Here is a 6,650-nt window from a genome sequence, read left to right on the forward strand (position 1 = left end):
CCTGTCACCTCCTTTGCCCCCTCCTTTGGGCTCCTGACACTTTCTGCAGATTCTCTACTGCTACTCCTTGGCTCCTACATACTGATGTCTTTCAGCCACACCCTTGATCTTCTGGTAGGAAAGATCTGCATCGAATTTTCTAGGACAAGGGAGAAAAATGTCGGAGGTCCGGTGCTTAACTTGCGGACGTTAAAGATCGCTTGGTGGTCTATAATCGATAAGAGTAGGCTTCGGCTGCCACCCGGCAAAGTTCAAAATTCCCTACAAACTGAAAATGTTTAATGTGTCCCGCGCGCTCATATGACCTTATATATGCAGTTGCGAGCGCCGTAAAAAAACTTACCAAAAAAAAAAACCCAAGAAAAAAATCCCCCAAAACAAAATAAAACATCAATACCCACCCCTTGTATGTCGAGCACACATTATTGCCATTGCACAGTGTGGCTTAAAAGAACGACATGATCCTCAGTGGTGATCCTGTATGGTCCACAACTCACATTTTTTGAAAATGTGATAGTCTCGGCGCTTCAGTGCCATAGGAAAGTTGTTACTTTAAAAAAAAATGTAGGCGTCTTTGCGTCCCCGTCGACACTTTAGATCATATAGGGGGTGGGGGTTCTGACACTGGCTGCCAGGACCAACCCAGGCTAAGAGGGATACAACATCCCAGCAGAAAGACCAAGATAGTCGATAAAGAAGTCTCCCACTTGGGTGTCGAACTCGGGTTCTCTGCGTACGACACCGACGCCCCTAACTACAACACTACAGACGCGATTGTGAGAACGTAGATAGGTGGAGGGATAGAGGGATAAATGGATGAATAAACAGATAGACAGATACACGATGAATGGATTCTTTTCTAGCCAACTGTTTTTTAAAATATCTGATTTATTTGTATCTCGAAAGTTGTATATTTATAGGAAGAAAGAGGAAGTCAGTGCAGGTGTTTGGGAGGGGGATATAATCAACGTATTTTGACAGTCGTTGAGATGTATGATAAGTTGGTGAAAGGAAGAAAGGTACTTTGCTTCCAAAAAACGTTTCCCATTTCGAAGGCAACAGTGATCATTTCTGTGGATCCCTTCACAAATCCGAAGACAGGTTTCACGTTAACATGATTTAAACCATTAAAACACACGGCCCAGATGTCCGTATACCACTCTTGAACTTGCTACTACTTTTGAAACGACTGGTCACGCTAAGCGATTCGACGGCCCAACCAATAGTGAATGTACTACAAGAGCACAAAACTGTTATCTGATTTTACGAACAGAAAGACTTGAAAAGCCTGCATTTTTATGGCTACCATCTGGGCTGAAAGAACCTTTTATTCTCTGTAGCGAAGTAACTGATCCCATAACGTATCTGATTTATATAATATTGAGTCAAACTCCTTTGTATTGCTTTCGTCTTTTATTCAGAAAACTTTTACAGTCCTCTCACCTTTCTTCTAGAGCAGGAGCTATGGAACTATTTCCGCCTTAGTGAAACCCCGTCCGGTCCGTGGTTTTATGAGAGAGGTAGTTTCCCTTCTTTGCGAGAAGTCTTCGGCTGGTGTGTAAATCAGTCATTTGATTGAGAAACCCGCGAAAAAGGTTAAAAACTGAACGAACGAAAGGCGTGCAAGCGAGACGCAGTAAAACTGTCGGGGTATTCTCGTTGCGCGATCCTCTTTGCTAACTCATTTACGTCTCTTTTTTTTTTTTTTTACGTAAAGTTTTGTCTTCAAAAAGCGGGTTGTACGGACGTACACAGAAACCCGGTGGTTACTCGTAACTAGTGACAAATTGTTTTACGGAAAACTGGCCACAGGAGTCTGTGGTAGGACGGCTAGTTGTTTTTTTTTCACCGTTGAATGCAAAAGATATGAGTTTGATTCCCGTGCTGGGTAGTTTATTTTTAGCAAGCATCTCCGTCTTTTAGCCAAGACTTTGTATCTCACTCACACCTGGTTGGACAGAGATAGCCAATTACAAATCAGCAGCCTACCTCCTAGATATTTTGAATAGTTTCAAGTTAAGCCCAAAGACTGTATACATTCCATCTGTTGGCCCAAAGAGATTACTGTAACGTTTTGCCCGTAGACAACAGAAAATGTGGTGCACATTGGAAGTATTGTCAACAGGACAATACAAGAACATTTAATAATTTGAATACCCCAACAGCGATGCCAGCTTAATCCAACCAAAAGTTTTTAAAAGGAAATTGTAGAGAAATCAAACTATCTAAGCATATGTTCAATGGTGAAAAAGAAAAAGAAAAAGAAAAGAGGCTCTTTCTTCGTACCTGAAGCGGGTGGTTGAAAAATGTCTACTTTTGTCATTTTCTGGTTTTATTTTTCTTGTTTATTTTCCGTGTGCTAGAGGGCTACAATGGAGCCTGTCTATAATTTGTCCTTTTAAGTCAAGCTTGACTCATATATAAGAAGCCAATAAGCATGGAACGTTATACACCATATCCAAACAGCAGAACAGTATTTTCTTAGACTTTTTTTCACCGGTTAAGAATGCACATCCTTCAAAAGTTTATACAAGTAATCTTAATCATTACTTCAGACGTACTTTACAACAAAACGACTGGGTTTTTTTTTCTAGTTGAACGACCCCTGGAGGTGTGAGTGTGAGACCTTAAGATGTTCCTTTGCTGCACACGGAACATGCGGCGCGTTTCATATAATTTGTCGGTGGGGAACGCATAATCACACCCGCACCTGGTTATAGGAGTCCCCGTCCCCGCGCGCTCAACATTTTCCAGCAAAGACGCGAAACGTGTGTTGAGCCAAGCCACAGAAATCTTTCTTGAGAAAAAAAAAAAAGAAGTAAAAATAGCTCTGCATATCGAGTTTTAATGATTTCATGGTCCGTATATTTTATTTTCGCTTTAACAGATGCGAGTTTTTGTTCATTCTTTTTTTTTTCCAACTTTTTTTCCCGGGGCCAGTTCAATAACACTCCGGTAACTCGACAAGATAAAAGACAAAGGAGCACTTTGAGATTGATTATGAGTGCATTGTAGCTCAGTTATTTCTTTTTCATAAATGTAATCTAAATCATTGTACTTGAAGCGCTTTAATCGTAACGGATGGAGTAAAGTGACAAGGTCGATCCATGTTTCCTCGACTTAACCCAGGTGTTTGTGGTATTCTCTGTTTTGGTTTTGTCACCAAAGAACCTAAGGCACTTCTATGCAACCCCATCCAATCATCCATACATCCATCCTCCAAATCTATGATGAACTTGGTGGGGGGGGGGGGGGGTAATACATTGACTCTGTGCACACCATCAGGCGGTACAACTCAAATAATGGTCAAATAAATAAATGCGTGAACACATAAGCCTGAGAGGCAGGCTTAAAATAATAATTATATAATCGTTGGCATCTTTTCACTATCTTTTAAGTCATTCTTTCGAGTTTTTGATAAATTAAGGAGAACCAAAAATCAGACGGTGACTTGGACATTCGCAGTTTTCTTTTAAGAACTAGGAATGAAACAACGACACAAGAGAAACTATAGTGCAAAATGTCCCTTCATGCCCTTATTTGAACAGCGGTGCTCTCTATGTGTAAAAACTTAAAGAAATTGACTGGGGTGATCGTGGAAAGACTGTGACTATATGACATTGGAAAAGTCAATGTCTTTCCAGGTACTCCAAAATCAATTTCTGGGAGTTTCCAAATATGGCCGGGTTTTTTTTCGAACAAGAGAATTAAAAAGACATTCTACAATACAGTTTTAGTTTCGTTCAATTTCGTTATTTCCTTCCTTGTCTTTCAAAAAATTAGAAAAACAAGTGCTCGTGTCATTGCTCTGTTTTGGGTGCATTGTTTTTCTCAGAATTTACAAATAATTGAATCCGGCACTTGTGGGATGACACTAGTGGTATGTCATTTGTTTGTTTTATCCTCTCTATCTTCTTTCTTTCCTTCCGAGTCACTCTAATTCCCACGCCAAGTGCCCTACACTCGTGATTGTTTGTTTTAGTTTTAGTAGGGTTTTACGGGGCTCGCAACGGCACAAGGTCTTATGAGAGCCAAGGGGCGGATGTCAGCAGAACAGTCCAAACGGGGAATCAGGCTTACTCTGCTCACCTCTCTAGCCTCAACAGCACAAAGTCTGCTTCGACAGTCAAGGCACCCGGGAAATGGCAGTTCACAAGAGAGTGACCTACATACAAAAGAAGTAGAGGAAAATGACGATAGTAAGCATGAGGAAAGAAAAAAATCAGCAGTTTCCCCTAAGTTGTTCCGGCACAGTATGAGCATGGCATTGATGAATCAGCCCATTACAATTCTACTGTGCATAAAAACATGTTAATATCCTCCCTTTAGGAATGGCCTAAAGACACTTCAGTCAGCAGCATCCCCCCCCCCTCCAGTGGGATTATCTTATGTGTAACATAAAGAGTTTTTCCTCTTTTATTCATATTTGTCATAAAGTTAAAAGCTATAATTATACCAGATTCATGTCATTTGAAAAAATGGGGCGTTTGGAGTCCTTTCGGGTCTGCAAGTCTATGAAAATGACCAAAAAAATTTCTTTTCAGAATAAAATTATTTTTTAATCAAATTTTTAATTCGGATTCGAACAAAAAGTTTCACTGTTAGCGTAGACGTCCACACAATTACCTGCCAGTGGAGTGGCCAGAAAAAACTAGGTGTCATATTGTACTCTCATTACAAAACAAACGTTAAACGTGCATTTTGACAGCCCTCCCCCCCCCTTTTCCCCGAAAAAAAATTCCACACACACACACACACACACACACACACACACACACACACACACACACACATACACACACACACACACACACTCTTCTTTCTAGAAATGCATCAAAAGCACCCATCGCTACGTCACGAAAACCCTAACTAATTTGGTCCTAGTTAAAGTGAAGATCCAGAATGTGTGTACAAGGTCAAGTAAGTTCCAAACTAACCACGAGCTCAAAGTTTACCTTTGCATCAAAAAGCATACAGAAAATACGTCAATACGTCAATGGCCAGGTTGTGGACAATGTGAGATCACAACAAACCAGCTCGCTATGCCGGACACATCAGGTGTGGACAACCGCTGCACGTCATGTACTGAGGCAACCTGGCCACGGTGCAGGAATTTACGTCAATTTCACCCCGGATCGTGGTTTCAATCAGGCCTTTTTGACGATTTGGGGGACTTGGGCAGCCATTAGTAGCACGTGAGTGCTTCAGCTATGTTGTAGCGGCGTGCTTGAGGGTATGGCTATGCGCCCTTACCTGTCTTACCCAGTTTGTCTACAGTGCAGACTGTATCTTTGAAAGGTTTACAGGAGAATAGAGCTTATCTGCATGAATTGGCGATTAAACAGTCGTTGTTGTTATTGGTGTTGTTTTTGCTGTTGCTGTTGCTGTTGTTGTTACTTACAATCACACATCTTGACACACCGAGATTCACTTTTAAGCCGAAAGCAAGACATGTTGGCAAATAGTCCATCAGGTTAAGGTTACATGTACACGTAATTTAATAAGGGAATAGATAGATTATTTCAAGGCCCCAACTCGTACCAGCCAGATACTAATTATGTTGACAGCTTTATTCTGTAGCCCTCTATTTAATTTGTTGTTTTTCCTAAGTTAGAAAAGGGGGCAATAGATTTGTGCCCAGCATAAGTCGACAAGACTTTCCTTATCCATGGACAAACGTAAGTAAAGTCTTACATCTTTGCAGTAGTAGCGAAATTTTGTTTTTAAATATCTCTGATACCGTACGCTGAAAAGGCCAATTTTTTCCTCACTAACCGTTACACATAAGTTAAAGCATATAATATACATGCATACACATGTATTAAAGTATTTTGTTTTTGTTGATGTTTTACATAGTTAAACCTTGCTCTTCTTCTCTTTTTACTTAAAGAGACTACGTTTAATTGTAGACATTGGCAAACAAACGATGAGAAGGGCAAATACTTGCCCACAACATTAACGAATAAACTCTTCCTGCAAGCCCTGGGGAAAGGTTCTTGATCTTAGCGTACTGTAGTTCCCGTCTTGTCAAAGAAGGCTTACAGTGTAGCTCCGCTCACTTCACCCGTCTGTCGACCATATGTGTGCTCCGAGACTCGACGAGAACATGTGTTGATTGTAATGAGATGGCTTCACAACATCGGGGTTGATTCAGAACGGCATCTCAACAAATGGAAGCAACATATTCCGTGTAGTCAACACGTGAAAAATGGGTTTGAAAACATGAAGATGAGAACTCTTCCTAGCTCCGCTCCTGCATGTTGGAGTGAAGAGTAAGAAACGGGTTGAGATTTAGACGAGCTTACGTTCATAATTACACAGTCATGTTACAAACGCTTCTGTTTTACAGGACGAGCGCGAATTTCATCCTCAGAGGCTGGGTTGTTGTTGGGCTGTTGTTGGGGTGTTTTAGGGATGTTAGTTTTGTTTTTTTAATCTCTTTACCTCCATCGTAACTGTCTCTATTTGCCTTACACACATGCGTAAGAGTGCACACACAAACAAATACACACACATACACACACACACACACACTCTCTCACACACACACACACACACACACACACACATATAGACACACATACGGAGGTGGATAGAAAAAGAAAGAGAGGAAGAGAAGAGATAGAGAGAGAGAGAGAGAGAGAGAGAGA

This window comes from Aplysia californica, unplaced genomic scaffold, assembly GCF_000002075.1.
Source record: "Aplysia californica isolate F4 #8 unplaced genomic scaffold, AplCal3.0 scaffold00099, whole genome shotgun sequence".
NCBI classification, from domain to species: Eukaryota; Metazoa; Mollusca; class Gastropoda; order Aplysiida; family Aplysiidae; genus Aplysia; species Aplysia californica.